An 18,306-nucleotide genomic window follows, 5' to 3' on the forward strand; every position below is an offset into this window, starting at 1 on the left:
TGTTTCTTAACTTAAAGTTCTTTGATAATTCTTACTTTTATCCGAAGGATTTGATCTTCTGAGGTAGCCATCCTTACAGTTAAGAGAGGAAGAGTAATGACTGTGTGATTGCAGCTGTCAAGAATTTTACCAATGATAACACTAAAGACAGTTTCTTTATATGGTTGTGGAAAACTTGAGTTACTAAAACGGTATTACACAAAAGTGGTAAGGCACTTACTGGGAAGACTTCTTCAGAGTTGCAAAAGAGAAATAGCAAAAGGAAATGTGGCTTCCACAGGGCAAGGAAAGTTACACTTGGAGAGGACCTTTTCTTGAAGGAAGTATGAGGTGAAGGGCAGTGCCACAGTGTTCCAGATCACTAGTCTTACCCTGTGATTAGTTGCTGTTGTCTTTTGAAAATTAAGGTTAAGGATGGGGCTGCTATCTGGTTGGTTTGTTACTGCATTGGTGAGAATATAAAAATACAAAAATACATGCTGAAGTTTCTGAACGCAGGAAAATTGGACTGCCATATAGCAAAAACTGTGGAAAAAAAATGAGCTGCTGTCTGAAATGTGAAATGTGCATGAAAAGGTAATGGCTCCTAAATTTTGGGATTTTTTTTGAAGGCTTAGGTGTGAGGTACCACTAGATACAGGTAAACAAATGGCAGAATGAGCAGTTGGAGCAGTGGATTCCAGAAGTGCCGATTGTCCATAGGGTATGTCTTAATACAGGTGCGTTAGCCAGACAGAAAAGACCCAGAGCGTTAACCAACAGCTGATGAAAGATTGCTACTTCAGGAAGAGCAGTGGTGGAAGCAGGCTGTGTAAGCTCTCAGACAGCTAAAACTGCAAATATCCTTGTCCTCTGCTTAAGGGACAGCAGGAGTCCATACTGATGAAAACGGTGCAGATCAAAATAACATGCTCTGTGATATCACTGTCTTTCAGTGAGTATTTTGTATCAGTGTTTTCTGTTTGTGTACAACAGCTCACTGTGAGGGGTGGCCGGACATGAAAAACTTCGTTTTCTATGAGTGTGTCATGGGGAGTGAGTGTGCTTGACATATTGGCATTTCAGGATTAATAAATCTATTGCTTCTTGAGTTAGAGAAGGTAATCCAATCAAGTGTACTGAGAAGGCTCTGGGGAGGCAGTATTGTGGCCTTTCAAGTACTAAAAAGGGGCCTATAAGAATGAAGGCAGGACAAGGAGTAACCGTTTTAAACTAAAAGCAGATTGAGACTGGATATGAAGAAAACATTTTTACAATGAGGGTTGTGAAGCACTGGCACAGGTTGCCCAGAGAACTGGTGGATGTGCCATCCCTGGAGATGCTCAAGGCCAGGCGGGATGTGGTTCTGGGCAACCTGATCTAGTTAAAGATGCCCCCTGTCATTGCAGGGGGGTTGGACTAGATGAGCTTTAAGGTTCCTTCCAACCCAAACTATTCTATGATTTTGTAGTTTGTTTGTTTGTTGGGTTTTGTTTCTGTTTGGTTGTGGTTTGGGTTTGTTTTGGGGAGGGGGAGGGGCAAAGGTTTTCCAAGAAGTAAATAAATCTCCCGAGGGAAGAGAAAATTGAGAGTATGTCTATTAGGGAAGTAATTTATAGGAAATAATTTCTTCATCAGGGATGGGAGAAAGCCGGGACTGAGTGAGAGAGCACTGACTGTTGATCCACATCAGGAGGAAGAGGGAAGAAACAAGCAAACCTGCTGTTGACTGGTTCTGTTCAGATTGTTCTCTGAACTGTGGGTAAAGCCAGTAGGTAAGTAGTAAGCTTCAGTAATCTACAAGAATGAGGCTGTAGGATAAAAATGTCCTAAGCAATTAATGAGGCAGGCCTGTTAGTGCTGATCCAGGTCATGCAGTTCAATTCTGTAAAAGTTAAGTTAAAAATAGTCCCAATGCTAGGAGTGCACCTGCGATGCAGCAGCAGAGCAGCTGGATGCATTGGCCTGTTTGTGCCATGGAGCTGGAGCATGAGTTGTTCAGAGGGGTTGCCAGGAAGGGGAAGGAATGGTTTGCTTCTGGCAGAAACCTGCATATCTGATGCAGGTCTTTGGTAATTTGAACATGGTTACTGTGGGTCACCAGGTAGGGAGCAGCTATGAAGGGAGGGCAGCAATTGGCTACTCTGAGTAATGTGCGTTAGGTGGCAGTGTACAACAACACAGAGTAAATGCTGGTTCAGGGTTTGGGAACAGGGCTAGAAACTCAGCTACAGCTCTTCAGTGTAACTGGGGCTATTTTTTCCAGTAAAGATTAGTGAAAGGGTGTATTTTAGCATTAAGTGTTCTTCCTTCCCCATGTTGGGTTAGTGGCATGTGCCGCACCTCCACATGCATTACCTTTTTATGCATGCAACAGCAAAGCCACCCATATCCTAAATTCTGTTAAAGCTTTTATACTTTCTCGTCCTGTTTTAACCCATCTGCTGAAGACATTAAAAGAAGGAGGTATGTGCCTTCCCAATGTACAGAGCTCATCTCTCAGAGCTGGAATTACTGCCACAGGGACATAAGGAGCAATTCCCATTCCAGTTTATATACAGTATGTTAACCTGTATCTAGGTATTGTCTAGAACTGCCATTTAGCAAGTGCTAGTACTGGGCAGGTTGGGAAGAAGCTAAAAATCAGTGGGGTTCTGATGAAGCTGCTAAAGTGCTACATCACTGGTTTAAAACTAGTTTGATACGGATTTCTTCTGTTTCACAGTGTAAGCATTTTCAAATGTTTGCATACTGAAGTCATCCATCCTGGCTGTAAACTACTGATCTGTGACTTGGTGCTTGTTGTGACAGGTGAGCAGCCTCCAGGCTTGCTGGAGGCTGATTACACCCATTTATTTTATAAGTCCTTCTCAGATCTAGTGTAATTTATGATGATTTTGTTTCCCATACCTTTTGGAGATGTGATTGTGTAGGTATTTGTGGTATGTAATTGCTGAGCCTGTGCTGTCAGTAGCCAAGGAGTACTGTTAACATTGCAGAGCTTATGTGCTGTTTACTGATTTTTCCAGTAGTGGGATGCAATGACTTAACAGTGGTAAAAACATATTCTTTTTCTCTAGTTTCCATTGTGATTTCCACTTTCCCAGTGTCTGTTCAAGTGCTTAAGCAATTCAGTCCTGTTTGGTGCTGCCAGACCTCCACTGATCATAGCACTGGACAATAACATGAGCAAAGTGTTTCAGTACCATTCAGCCAGAGATGATGCTTATGATGTTAGGTGTTCCTTCAAATCCCTGTCTTGTTTTGTTACACCCCTGCTGTAAAAGTAGCTGAGGACTATGGCTTGATTGGCTGGTTTTATGTGGCAGAGCTGTCAGTGCCATAACCAGCATTTTTTTGGTTCAGTAGGAGACAGGTTTGATGAGAGAAGGGAGACCTTTACACGAATCCTCTCTCATCAGCACTGTATCTCAGGTCTTCAGGGATTATAAACCCGTGGCACTGATACAGATAAAATACTTTTACTGAAGTCTCTAGAATTACATCCTTTCATTTGTGGTTTTCAGTGCATTGCCAGTGTAAATCAGTCTGTAGCTGTCAGTAATACTTGCTTAGCTGATGTTTCTCATTACAGTTTCTGTTCTTGAAAGATTGATTCATGAAACATAATTGTAGAGAAGCAGCCAAACCAGTTAATAGAGGCAGTGTCATCTATCTGCTAGTTCTCTGACAAAGCTGCTTTTGACTTCTCTTGCTTCTGTGAGATGATACTTCCAGGGGTATCCCAACAAGTGGTTTATTCTAGAGATACTTGGTTTTTAATAAGCTTTAATTTTCTATGTAGTGCATTTGTTGGAAAGATACTTACAAAAGAGTAAATCCCTATTAATACAAAATTGTATTAAAGTATCATAACCCCATAAATTCTTTTGGAAGTGCAAGACCCAAACCTAAAAAGGCAGCAGCTCACAGTAAAGAAAGCAGATTAAAACCCTGCATCTAACACAAAACAAAAATAGAGAGTTTACAGAGATACTTTACAGGTCAGGAACCATTATACAGAAAATCAATAATATACCAAGAATTTGGTGTCCCTTACAGGAGTGACCTGTCACTAATTTGGCACTTAACCACTGTTCCCATGGGTACTTGCTGTTTGTGGGTACCTGCTCAGCAACTACAGCCATCCTTGAGATGCTTCCTTGAGACAATAGTCACCTTCAGCACTGGAGGTATGGTGGAGGGGCAGCAGATAATAATACAAAAGAAACTTCCAGTGACTCAACCCTTAGATAATGTTCCCATTTTCTTAATGCTTCCCAGAGAGATACAGACTGATCCTGCTTCAGCTATTTGTCCTCTGCTCAATCTCACTGCCAGGCCAGCAGACACACTGCCTTCAGGTTCCTGAAAATCCCACAGCACATTCGGTATCCCAGCTGGCAGCTAAGCACTATGCAGCTGCTTGCTCACTGCCCCCACTGGGGTGGGGGAGAGAACTGGAAAAGGAAAAGTGGGAGAACTCATGAGTTGAGATAAAGACAGTTCAATTGGTAAAGCAAAAGCTGCATGCACAAGCAAAGCAAAACAAGGAATCCAATCACCACTTCCCATGGGCAGGAAGGTGCTCGGCCATCTCTAGGAGAGCAGGGCTCCATCATGTGTAACAGTTACTTGGGAAGACATATGCCATCACTCCAAACATCCCTCCCTTCCTTCTTCTTCCAGCTTTACATGCCAAACATGATGCTGTATAGAACAGGATATTCCTTGGGGTCAGCTGTCCCAGCTGTGTCCTCTCACAACTTCTTGTGCATTCCCAGCCTCCTCGCTGGTGGCGTGACTTCAGGAGCAGAAAAGGTCTTGAGGCTGAGTTAAAGCACTGCTTAACAGTAATGGAAACCTTCCTCTGTTATGAACACTGTTTCCAGCACAAATCCAGAACACAGCCCCATGCAAGCTACTGTGGAGAAAATTAATTCTATCCCAGCCAGTACCAGCACACTGAGGTTCTCCAAAAGTTTTTTAGTGTGTCCTTAAATATTCCATTTGTTCTTTTCTGGAATAGCATGCATAGTATGTGTCAGGTTACTCATGATAAGCTTTAGTCAAGCTTTAGGATAAAGAGTTGCTTAGAATTCTAAGCTTGAAAAATGGAATGAAGTTGTAACCACAGAAAGCAACAGCATGCACCATTAGAAGTCTTACTTACAGCTTCTCAGGTGCTGCTTGTATCTTGGCTGAGTTGGCGTCATGAGTCAGCCTCACAGAAACTATCCCCAGCACAGATTTGGCCTGAAATCTTAACCTTGCATCTCTCCCAGCTCTACTTCTCAGCTGATTGCTGGTTTCCCTCAGAGCTGCCACTCTGGCTGGCCAGGTCTTCTCCCTTCCTCCCTGCCAACCCTTGTGCTGAGATAGCACCAAGTAAATCACTGTGTGCTTTCACTCCTGCCTCTTGTTTTTCTGATCAATATGTGTTATTTCTTAAAGAGATCATACTTTTGACTTTAGCTTAGTTTGCAATTGGAGCAGCTTATTTACAGCTCTACAGCTTGGGTAGCTGAAATAAATGAGGCAAGAAGAGACAAGATGTAACAGGAAAGTTAAAGTCATTCCTCTGTATGGGTGTCGGGAAAGAGCTGTGATCTCACAGTTCACAACAAGCCAATTTTCACAAAGAGTTCACTCCATACAGACCAAGCACACCACCAAGGGCTTCTGCCGAGCCACAGTAGCAGATAAGCATGTCAGGAGCAGCAGCAGTGTGTCTAACAGTGCAAAATATCCTGCCTGGCTTGAAGTTAGTGATGGGGCAGGCATTGTAATGAAGATCTGCACTCATTTTCAGCGAGTTTATTAATGGGAGTAAAAGTTTTAATGTGCTTCTTTTCACAGGTAGCACTAGGGGCTCTGTGACAGTGTTTGGCACAGGCTCAGTGGCTGCCAGAGCACTGCAGCCACCATTCACAGGGAGCAGTGCTGCACTGAAGGATTCAGAGGAAAGCTGTGGGAGTAGCCAAAATTCTATACACACTTGATGGTGAGAGCCACAGAGCCTACCTTGTTTCATTCAGTGTGCTATGGATAGCCGAGCACAATCCCCAAGTGCCTGCACAGAGACCAGTGGCAGGACAATAGAAGGCCCTTTAAGGTACCAGAAAACATATAATTTACCACATATGATCATTTATGTTTACAACATAACGGTTCATAGTAGTGTTTAAATTAGGACTGGTTGTTCTTCAGAAGGAGCCATGGATTAGGTTAGAGAAGATTTGAGGGAAGTCCAGTGGTATGCACAGGGCAGCAGATCCTGGTACCCAGTGACAGCACTAGAGCAGTGCTCACAGACTGAAACACAGGAGTTTCCCTCTGGACATCAGGAAACACTTTTTCACTGTGAGGGTAACTAAGCACTAGCACACGGCTACCCAGGGAGGTGGAGTCTCCATCCTTGGAGATCTATGTGGTCCTAGGCAACCCACTCTAGGACTCAGGCTAGATAACTCCCAGAAATCTCTTACAACATCACTCATTCTGTGATCTTTCCTGGCTTCAGGATCTATTGACAGAACTCGGAGCATGTCATTATTCCCTACTTGATTTCTTTCTTATTTTCATGAAATCAGCATCAATATAGTACAGATTCCCATCACACAAACATGCATAACAGACAGCAGGAATTCAGTTTCAATAGGTCCCAGTCCAGCCTTCCAAAAATCACTATTCTGCTCTTATGCTGCTCTTGGTTAAGACTTGAACACATTTAAATACTTGTTGGTGAATCCAGGCCATTTTGTGGATGAGTTTATAAAATAAAATTGCAATTATCCCTCATAAACCTGGTGCCCAACTTTAGCAATCAAAAGTATGATTTCAATATCTACAAACATTCCTTATATAATTAATGTAGTATGATTATTTTGTGCCACAAAAAAAAATGTGTAAGCTGTGCTAGAAAAACAGAAGGAAATTATTCCAGGGTGTTGCTTCTATTGACATAATACATGGATTTTGTTTGCTATATATGACCAATTTCTTTGAAAATTACTCTATGTTGCTGAAAAATAAGCTATGCTTTACACTGAGTAATGATTAAGGTTAAAAATTAATTACTTTGAAAACAACATTATCAAAACTAGCTTCTTTATCATATATTTACTCAGAAATCAGAGGTGTTAAGATTTTTTATGGGTTCCCGTTGTGTTTGTAAGGTTGGTCTTGGCTACAGACCCTTTCATAACAAACCTGGTTAAAAGTTAAACATGGCTTGGGGCCAGCACAGAATATAAATATACATTTGCTGATATCAATCCTACTTTTGTCTCATTTCAGAAAGTTCTTTACAGCTTAAGGATTCCCCATGTTTAAAATGCAAGCTTGCTTAACTCTGGGGTAGGAAAGTGGTCCTGGTACAAGGTCAGCAGGAGCAGAGTTGTGAGAAGGCAGAGGGAGCAGCTATTTGTCAAAGGAATAACCTTTGTCGTGGGGAATGGATTTTGCTGTGTTTGAATTCATTAAGAACTGAAGCCAAGAGCAGCTTTCAGAAGCAAGAGCTGATCTGTGGAAGGACCAGAGATTCCTGGCCTTCATCTGGAAGCTCTGGCTGGTCATGGGCTTCTAAGGAGGGACAACCCTTGCTAGGTTACAGCTCCCTGTTAACCCCAGAGCTCATCCTTCAAATCGAATCAGTCATATCAAATAGCATCAAGTTGGAATACCTCTGCTTACAGAGACCAAAAAGGCATAGTTATCTTCCCAGAGTGTGTGCTGGCTTTCAGGGGCTCTTTTGAATGAATCTCTCTTGAAGCCTATGTCCTTTCCTGTGAGTCATGGAGGTTGCTACATCCAGTTATGTTGTTCATAAGTGAAATGAGCAACTGTTGCCCGGTCTCCACTTTTTAGTATTGTGACTGATCTATGCAGAACATACAGTTTGCATAAAATAAAGTACTGAAGTAAAAGAGAACTATGAATGTGAGCCAGGATCTTCTGAGCTTCAGCTGAAGGTATCACAAGATTTCCCTTTATAGTGCTGGATTGGTGCCTCATCTCTGCCACATTTCCTTTTTCAGTGAATTCATTTTCAGTTAAATGAATGCAGTACTATTGCTCACATGAGAAAACTTGTTTAAAGCTGGAAACTGGTGTTAACTTAAAAAGTGCTTCAGGTTTCAAGTGCTAAAGATTTTACTGATTTCACTGTGTAGGCACACTGCAATGAAGTCAGTTTTGCTTTGCAAGAGTAAACTATACTGTAAAAGTAACATAGCAGTGACAGAAAAGACTTCAGCTGGAGCCACCCTCCCAAGAACATCAAGCCCTTGGCTGGCCTTGGCAGCTGTCATCCTTGTGTCTCAGTGTACAGACACTACATAAGCAATGGAGAAACCTCATAGTTCTGAACTTCAAGATAAAAGCAATCCTTATTTACAGTTACACCCAGTGACTGCTGTGCACAGGAAGAGCATGATTATAAAAATACGTTAGGACAAGTCTTCCCTACTTGACTGTAGCAGGATATGTGCTGCTTTCACTGGATTAGATAAAATGCAGCCATGGCCCTGCAGCAACACAGAACAGACCATACCTTCACACAGTTTGTGCAGATTCAAGCTGTCACTTCCAGGGGCAGAGTCAGGGTCTTGGAAACTCTGATGGGCCTCTCCAGGTTCCTGTAGGACCTCCAGTTTCAGAGAATTCCCCTCTCAGTCAGGGCATCTCCAATAGAACACAAGCAACAACTGTTTCCACACCAGGTAGTTTTGATAGACAATCTCCTATACGATGAAAAAAAAACCCTGTTATTGGTTAGTAATAATTTTTTGAGCCATAGGGCTTGGTTTGCTCAGTTGAACAGCATATCTTGTCCCATGTGACACTTGGGTATTCCCAACATAACCCACACCAAGCTGACAGATGTGACATGACCTACAGGAGACCTGTGCTGTTCTGGAGTGGCAGCTGGAGGCCAGTTTTGCTGCCCTAAGCCATTTGTATTTAGGTGTTTGAATCCCTTCTGTGGTCCTTGAACATTGAATACATAGGTGAACAGAGGCAGTCCAGGAGCCATCCTCCTCCCCTCACTGAGCTATGGGTTCTGGCTGAGGCAGCAGGTGGCAGAGGCTTCACTCCACCCTGTATGGCCATGAGGAGGGCAGGGTCTGAACATGCCTAGAGCTGCTGGTAAGTCATATTTCTTTGCCCCACTGATCAGAGGAGCCAGTCTCTGCAGTAACAAGCTATTGCACCAAATTCAACCCCCTCAGCTGTGAAGCCTTGAGGCTACATTGCAGCAGGCAGCTGTAACTTCAGAGCTGGAAGCACGTACTATTTTTGTATAAAATGTACACACGGTCAGCAAAAGGACAGTTCCAGACAAGATTAAAGTAGATCCAACTTGGGAGGCAGGACAGTATTTAATCATCAGAACTACAGCAGAAGACATAAGCTCAAGAGTTTTCAATCAGAGGCACACATTAAAGGAAATGGCTGCAATGAATCCCCCCATTTCTGACCAACACTTTTATAATGCATTTGGAGTTTTCTAGGCCCTTCTCCCAAAGGCAACATATAAGCTTGCAATATTTTAAAGTAACATCAAGGACATAATGTTCCAGTTCCACATCCCCGATGTATCAATTAACTTGAGTGACTTGGAAAGCTTACCTTGAGGTTGTGCACAGAATGTTGACCTTAAAAAAGAAAATGCTGCCAGCATTTATTGAAGTGCCAAAATGAAAGTGCTTTGTCGAGGCTCACCCCAGCCACCTCATTGTTCCCATTCTATCCGACAGGAAGATCAGAAAGTGTCTGGGTGATTCTCCACCCTTTCCTCGTTTTCCCTGCAGGGAAGCATGAAGTCAGCAGCTTTCTCCTTTTGTTCATTTTTGTCCCCTGCATGGCTGCCATTTGTTTTATTAGAATTTATTTTCTTAAATAGGAAAGGATTTATGGGCCATAATGTGGGGACACTTGCAGGCTCAGGCAGCTGTCTCTTGAAACCCCCTTACACAAGGTCTACTCTACAGAATCGTTTAGAGCGCTTCACTTTTAGGTTTCTTCTCTGAATTGTGTTAAAGACATTTCCTCCTGACTGTAGAGGCAGCACAGGCAGATTAACCTCGCTGGGTTAAAAAAAGCCTTTGTGAATACCACTGTAGTGATTAGCAGATTTGTATTTGCTGATTTGTTATTCCAAAATTAGCGATGTCTGTGAAAGTGGCAGTGTTAGTGGTATAGAAACATTTCCATATAGCTCCCAGGTACCTTATAAACATTCAAAGACCCAAGTCCATTAGTGCCAGAAAATCAATTTTGTGCTTATAACATATATTTACAAGAAACACAAATAGCAACCAGAAGCAAGAATTTGGTTCTCTACCAGATTTAAAAGATATTTTAACAAAAGAGGAAGCACAGTTTGGATAACTACACCATCAGTTACCCACTGTAACTAGTGGGTCTGTTACCTATTTTAGAGAGTTTGGTCACCATTCCAAGTCAACTTCTTTTAATCTGTAAAGTTTTTGGTAATGTCAAATGACAAACCATGTATATTTATTTCCTCGTATAAAATCAGGAATTATATGTTTACCTATCAAACCCACAAGTACCAGCCGTTAAAAAACCCTTGTGGTGCAGAATTGCTTTTGATAAAACTTCCTTGTGCTTTACTCATGCTAATTCTGATGTCTCAGTTATGAGTCTCTTGCTTTCCCAGCAGTATAGCAAATGGGCTAATGACATAACTTAATGGGGTAAGAGCTTCTGGCCATGAGCTGATTCACACTGTTCAAGGCAAGAGAGGCCAACAAGAAAAGTGCCGGAACCAAGGTAGCCGCTGCTGTGGTAGTACAATGTGTACTTTTGCAGAATAACAAAATTAAAGAGCTTAAGGTCAAATCAATCCCCAGCCGTAAATACCAGGCATTGACTTTAACAACACTTATTTGTACATCTAACATCAGAATGAAATAAAGGGTGATATTTCCATTATGATTCATTTTTTCAGCCTCAGGGGTACCTGTCACTGCTACCCCATATTACTTGTTTCATAGATTCGCTTCATTTTTTATCTTATTTCTAATTGTTATTTCCTGTGTCTGGAGAATCATTTTTATTATTCTCTCAAACCTGCTAAGGAATATACCCTGCATATGCAGAGTAATCTGAAGAGATTAGCAAAAAATGGCAAATTTCCAACTGCTGAACTTTTCTGTGTTCATCTGTTAATCTGTACTTGATTCTACTGTAATGGTTGGCTTCCATTCTCACCATTTTATACTCCTTCCTTCCCTCCCTGGTAGATAGCCACCCTACACGTGGGGATTTAAGCAGAAAGAGAAGCAAGGCAAACTTTCCACCCTCTGGTTGTACCAAGGGTTCCTGTGATGAGCAGGGAAGTCGTGTTCTCCACAGCAATGCCTACGACCCTCTCTGTGGGTTTAGTGGATTTCAGGTGCATGCCATTAGGGATTACACTAATCTTCAGGTACATAAAGCAGAGACAATTCACTGTGTAATCCATATATAATAAAAGCCTTTCAACACACCTCTGTAGCGCATCTGAATACCTTTAACATTTTAATACCAAATACTAAAGTTTAGAGACGAGGCATTACGTATATTACTGCCCTAAACTGGGAATGGGTTACAGAGAGGAACTGTAAGCAAAAAGGTCAAGCAATAAGGAACAAAATAGTGCCTCTTCATAAAAGCTATTTTAGTCTACTATGATTGTATCGAAACAGTCAAAACAGAAAAGAATAAGAGACATTGCTTCTGTGAAAATTCTCCCCATCATATACCTGAAGGAGCCAAGGTAACACAATAAAGAACAGTAACAGCTGGTGTTCCCCAAAAATAAAGCTCTGAAACCCTTCTGGTCAATATTTCCTTATTTGATTATTTTCTCACATGAATGTTCAATGTTGCTACATTGTGTTAAGATTTAGGGAACATCCCTCAAATGCAGAGTACCAATTGGATTTGCATAAATTAGTAATTACATCAAATTAGGGCCACATTTTCAAATTCTATATCCAGTTTACATGTGCTTATCTAGCAAAGCAAATTAGGCTTTATATGCCTAAGCATTTAATTTGCCTGTGCAATCAAATATGTAAATACTCATGGACTCAGATGCATTTCCTTTCTCATTCTTATGATTTATGGGAGACTGAATTGTTCCTGGTTGAAAGTTTCACCCTTCATTTTGGTCATATAAACATGTCTAGGGCAGATGTAGCAGATATGATACTGCAGCTTGATATTCACTTGTATTTTAACCTTACCCAGCACTTCCAAAGATGTGATCTCTGTTCAGTTCCCTGAAACTTCAGCTGTTCAGAATGATGTTTCTCACAATAGCTACTGATAATATAATTTCTTGGCTATTTTAACAAGTATGCTTTACTTGGATCAAGACCATCTCTATTATAGGCATCTGACAGTGCAACATGCAAAAGAAATATTGACTTGACTGCAGGGTTGACTTTCATTTAAGGGGAACCTGAGTTGTCTCTTCAGTGGTTGACCACAAAGCACACTGAAAAACTGGTTCCCTTCTTTCCTGCCTTCAAGCCCTTACAACATAAACACACTGTCTCAGGAAATGACACATTCAGTGTATCTCAGGAGACAACTACCACCTGAGAAGGGAAAAACTGTTGTACCACCACGTCCTGGGTTCAGCAGTAGCAGTCGATTTTTCTCCTTCTTAGTAGCTGGTGCAGTGCTGTGTTTTTGACTTTCAGCTTGGGTACAGAGCTGATAACACCGGTGTTTTTAGTTACTGCTCAGTAATGTTTACTCTGTCCAAGGACTTTCTGAGTCTCATGCTCTGCCAGGGAGGATGGGAGGCCGGGAGGAAGCAGAGACAGGACACCTGACCCAAGCTAGCCAAAGAGGTATGCCATAGCACAGCACGTCATGCCCAGGGAGGTAACTGGGAGCTGCACAGAAGGGCACGCTCCCTTCTGGGTCAGGCTCATTTTCAGCGGATGGTATCGTATTCTCTTCCCTTGTTATTTCTCTTATCATTATTACTCTTGGTAGTAGCAGTAGTGATTTGTGTTATACCTTAGTTACCGGACTGTTCTTATCTTAACCAGTGGGATTAATTTAGGGGCATGAAAGGACCCACAGTGGTGGTTCAGGCTGCAGCAGGCACAGAAAAGTCAAAAGCTTCTTGGAGGCAAAAGAGAGGATTTCTCACTCACTGGATCAAAACCACTCTGGTCACTGTCACTGAAGCTAATGTCCTGTGCTGCTTCCAGCAGCATGGTTTTTACTGGAACTTCAGATGTGAGTGCTAACACCCATCTGAGAAGCAGATCTTTGAAAACACTGATGGTAGATACTTTTGGTAAGACCTTAAAGCTATTTTAACTGTATATATACATATATATATATATATCCTCAATATGTGCAGGACATGAGCACAAGGTTCAGGGGTCAGACCAAAACTTCGTGCCTAAGAAAGTAGTTAGTCTCTATAAAAGTCTGAGATGATGAGATGGCATATACACAAATGGACAGGGATCATGGCTTTTTCATGGCAATAGAGCAGATCTGTGCACTGGGTTACCACTTTCTGTAGACATCAACAATCACACTGCCAAATCCAAGCTCTGCAACATAAGGTATCATGGGCCAGTTCTTGGGAGTGTGTAAGAAATCTCACTTGCTAAATTGGCCTTCTATTTTATCAAGTTTCTGGGATAAACTAGCTTTTATCATCAAAGAATTCAAGTTGAAAAAAGAATCAGTTTAATGTGTTTGATTGTGTAATTGAGGCCATAGATAAAATGGGATCAAATCAACTAAACAAAGGCACTTCCATGTCCAGTAATATTTTCTAAGCATAAAGATGACATCATCTTAGAAGTAATCTTAGTTCTAGAGATATGTATTTCATAAGGCTTGTAAGTTTGTATTCTATTTATAATTGTGCATCTCAGTGTGATAAACCTGTCTCTTAAAGTATGCTTGTACACAGATGAAGTAAACCAGCCACATCCAAAATCAGAGTAGAGCACAGATAATACAGCACAGATAAATCTGAAGTTTGTCGTCTCTTCTGAGTTCAAACCTTGTTTTATTCTTTAGAGTATTTAGTTTGTGGTCCATTGATGTTAGCAGTAGAGCAAACATAACTTTCCATTTCAAAAAATGCCCAATTTAAAGCTCAAAACATTTGGTTCATTACTATGGAAATAACTGTTGCTTTAGCATAGGAAATTGCAACACAGAGTTAGAATCGGTGTGGTTTAGTATTTTGTTGGCAATATGGTCAAAAAGAAGAATTTCACAAGAAAAATTTCCCAAGAAAAACTTCCCAGCTTTTGTTTAACATTTTGCTCTAGAGAAAATTAGTATCATTGTACCTTGGAAAAGAAAGCACAAGCTAAGGCTTAGGAAGCATCTTAAAGTGTGCCCAACAAGAAATCTTATATCCCATTCTTCATTTCCATAAACAGCTTCTTTATTTGTAGGAGCTGGCAGGAAGGAACTAATGCACCAGCAAATGCTCCTGCATGTTTGTATGAGTAAGCACTAAGGTAGCCTTGATGCCCACAATAACCATTGCCCCTCAGGGTCATGCTGGCAAACGAAAGAGTGCAGAGTCCTTTCTGCAGAAGGCTTGTGTCATTGTGTGTGGTTTGGGGAGGAGCAGTAGGAGGAGGAGATTGCCCCAGGATGAGAAGATGGATGTGGGTAAACACTGAACAATCCTTGAAAATGGAAATTAACAGCCTCTGTTGCAGTTTCCCTGGCGCCGATGGTCTTCCTGCTGGAACACAGCCTTTGGCAAGCCGCAGGGATAAGCAGTTTGTCAGACTGCTCATCTTGGTGCTTTGGAGAAATGCCTGACTGTGGCTGGTGAAGGCAGTCAGATGCCATCAGCCAAACCCACTTTCAGGCATTCTTTATATCTAGTACATCAAACTGTCCTTGTTTCTCTCATGGATCAGTCCTTCCAAACTACTCACCAATCATTGACTCTTTTTCCTTCTGTTCCTCTATATTCGTCCACTGGTCCAGGTTGCCATTGTCCTTCTGGTTTTTGTTGTTTCTCTTGACATAGGTAAAATTGGTAGAGTTAAGGTGTCTGGTTTAGAGACTTTTGAAGGCTCATAAGCACTGCAGTGGCATACAGAGACTTGCCTTGGGGGTATTTGTCTGCTCTGCAGCACAGGCCAAAGCTTTGTAACAAAAGACATCTTTTAGCACAAAAGCACACAGACGGTCTCAAGCCAGGTTCTGACAGACGTGGATCATCATTATCATAGAACCAATCACCACAACAGCAATGAACTCGGACCTTTGTAAGCAGACACATGAGGTTTGGTCAGTGACACTACCTCAGTCTTCGAAAAATAAGTGCTTCAGTGCTCTGCATTGAAGATGAGGTTTCTAACAGAGCCAGCACAGGATGTGATAGCTCCCTTTCAGTGGGAATCTGCATTTTCATTTTCCACCTCAAATTCAGTGGTACTAAAGTAATCCTGCACCTTTGCAGCTATAGGAAAAACATGTTTTACATAAGCAAAGGCACCAAAAAATGAGTTGATACACTAGATCCAGTTATGTAATCACCTCCTTGTTGATGGTCCCAAAAAAAAAACTTCCCATAGAGTAAGTCAAGTGGTGACAAACATGATTTGTCAGGGACATAACACCTTTTATTCCTTGTAAATCAGAGTGACAAGTGAATTCTCCATACGGGAGAAGTGGGCTCAACAGAGATCTACAGAAAGAGACAAGCAACAGGACTAAGCAATAAGGAAAATAACATGCACAAAACCTCTACCTAATACTGAAGTACCAGAAAACAAAATTATTTAATTGGGATTAGGACCCACTTTGCATACCACACTCCATGCTGAATTTGTAATGAGAATGGGAGAAATCTTGCTAACCCTTGGGCACTTTACAATGCTAGCAGTGATGATCCTAGTGCAGACTGAAAAAACCTGTATGCCTGTGTCATGTGTCAGCAGCAAGAACAGTTTGGCTGGAGATGCTGAATGTCTTCAGGTCCTGTGGATACTTGGGAAATTTTACCTTTTGGTTATGGTTGGTCTAATAGACATTATGATGAAACTATTTGACCAGGATTAGGTGCAGAAGATAACCCACCTGGTAACTTTCCATCTTCTCAGGAACATTAAGCTCATTCCCTGAAATAAATTGCTTGTTCGGTTTCATACACTGCTGGGGCTAAACACCCTTTTACAGTAGCATGGAAGAAGACAGATTCATCAGCAACCACAGAGACCAGGCCCAAAATAATTCAGCAGAGATTAGGCCTTAAATTGTCACAGTGCCTGGGAGTGAATTATATCCATGCCACTGGACTTAGCGGCCTTTCTCATATGGTACTTACTATATATTCCTGCAATGACTTAGTATCTGGCTCCATTTATTTACTTTTTTTCTTAAATATTTTCAAAATACCAGTACTGTAACTATTAGAAAATGTCTAGTGATGACATGTTTGGCAGCCAGAAGCCTCATCTCTCTAATGCAGTTTTGGGGTTTTGCCTCTCTCTGCTAGTCATTTTAGATCATTTTGCTGTTCTCGTTCTTCCTGCTCTTATTTCCTGGTATAAATTTCTACCATTTCAATGTGAACATGGTTGGCCAAATCTCAGGCTTGAGAAGACTTCAGTGAAAGTTCAGGAAAGGGAAATGTGCTCAGAAAAGCAGACCAGGGATCTTTAAATCTGCCTCCTGCTTTTGTTAACTTGCAATTAGCACCTTGTATTTGAAGAAGAGATCTTGCCATATGTTTCTGCTGGTCCAGTCCTTAGGCTGAGCTGAAAACAAGTAAAACTCTCACAGACTGTGCCCTCTTGCTCTGAGCTAGTGAACTGTACACTTCACAGTTTTTCAAAGATTGAGGGATGCTTCTTAGCAAGAAAATCCCTGAAAGTGAAAATTCCCACATAACTGTAAGAATCCAAGAATGTGTTGGAGAGAAAAACCCAGTGTTGCAAATCTTACTGTGAACTGGGGGCAGCTGCTAACATTCAGACTGCAGGAACCCAGAACCTTGCTGAGCCTGGAATGTTTTGCTGATTTGTGCCATGTACAGTGACCACTACAGGCAATGTCTAGCCCATCTCCATCCATTCAAATATAACATGACTGCTGTTACAAGTCAGTAATAGTGGATTTCTGTCAGTTTATGGATAGGTCTCCTGAAGGACAGCTGGTTTTGGCTTTTGGTGAACAGCTCTATACGATCAGTTTTTAGTAAAATGGCTGAGGAGGTTGCCCATGCTGTTCTCAGTGCACATGATTTTTACCACTGAATGCATGCCCACATTGGCAGGATAAGCAAGTTCCAGCAGAAAAAGACTGAAAGACTATGGACACCAAATTCACATCCCACACTTGGAAATTATTTCTGCCTAGCAAAGCTGGACGTAAGAGTTGTGAAGTGCACTGATGAAGAGGGCTGCACAGCTGCTACCCATATTCAATATTTCAGTAGAGGAAACCTCACTCTAAAGAAGTCACCTGTGTCCTGAGAAGCTTTCTCAATGGGGAACTCTCACAGAAATTTGTGGAGAGATAAAAACAGCCTTGGTTAAGGCAAGGGATAGATGCTTCTTAGAAGTAACCCTAGATCCACTGAAATCACTTGCAAATTTTCACTGATTTCCATAGGATGGGCTCTTGGCCACTTTTGATGGAAAGGAGATGAACTCCATAGGATGATGAGTCACTTAAGTTTTCAGATGGTTTAGTGCAGGAATTTGAAGAAGACCATCCTTCTTAACATGCATATAGTGAAGCTTAATCACTGTTCTACTGATCCAAAGCTCTTCGCTATCTGGTCTCATGTGTTATCTTTGATGGCCAATTCGTATTACATGACTGAAGAATTCAAACTCATTAATAATTATAAGTGAATTAACACAGATACATAAAACAATTGGGGTATACATCAGACTACAAACAATGTTAAGTTTCAAAAATCCCAAACGACTGTCCACAGTAACACATCTGGAAAGCCCAGCTTTTGCTCTGACCAGTGGCAACTTAAAGAGCTTTATCCTGACCCTAGGCCTGGTTACTCTGCTTCCACAGGTATTCTCATGCCTTTCCGAAGTCAACAGGCCTCCACATGTGTATCAACTGTCCTCCTAGCCTCAACTGCAGAACTGAGCCGAAAGGCAGAAAGAAGGAAAGAAAGAAGAAAGAGAACAGTTTATTTCTGATCAACCAAATAGTCTAATAAAATACAGTGAGGAAAGGTGCTGCAGAACTATATTTATAACATACAGGATGTTAAAACAAACAAGTCAGTGATAGAGGGAGAATGACTCAAGCAAGATAAGCATCCAA

General features: G+C 41.5%; 1 protein-coding gene and 1 long non-coding RNA gene across 6 annotated transcripts in view; one reads left to right on the forward strand and one right to left on the reverse strand.

Annotated features, from left to right (window-relative positions):
• Positions 1 to 56, forward strand: part of EPC1 (enhancer of polycomb homolog 1) — a 67,903-nt gene extending 67,847 nt beyond the window's left edge. For 4 of the 5 annotated variants that reach the window (XM_034063556.1, XM_034063599.1, XM_034063496.1 and 1 more), the window contains one exon: positions 1 to 53. This exon is cut by the window's left edge and continues 1,350 nt beyond it. The gene's annotated coding sequence lies outside the window, so the exon portion shown is untranslated. The other variant, XM_034063428.1, reaches the window with a different exon arrangement.
• The window catches only part of LOC115947126 (uncharacterized), a 34,411-nt gene that overhangs the window by 1,687 nt on the left and 14,418 nt on the right, over positions 1 to 18,306 (reverse strand). The window contains exon 2 of the long non-coding RNA XR_004081080.2: positions 8,534 to 8,723. This is a non-coding gene — a long non-coding RNA (uncharacterized lncRNA). The remainder of the gene's footprint in view (positions 1 to 8,533; positions 8,724 to 18,306) is intronic.

This window comes from Melopsittacus undulatus, chromosome 1, assembly GCF_012275295.1.
Source record: "Melopsittacus undulatus isolate bMelUnd1 chromosome 1, bMelUnd1.mat.Z, whole genome shotgun sequence".
In the NCBI taxonomy this organism is placed as follows: domain Eukaryota; kingdom Metazoa; phylum Chordata; class Aves; order Psittaciformes; family Psittaculidae; genus Melopsittacus; species Melopsittacus undulatus.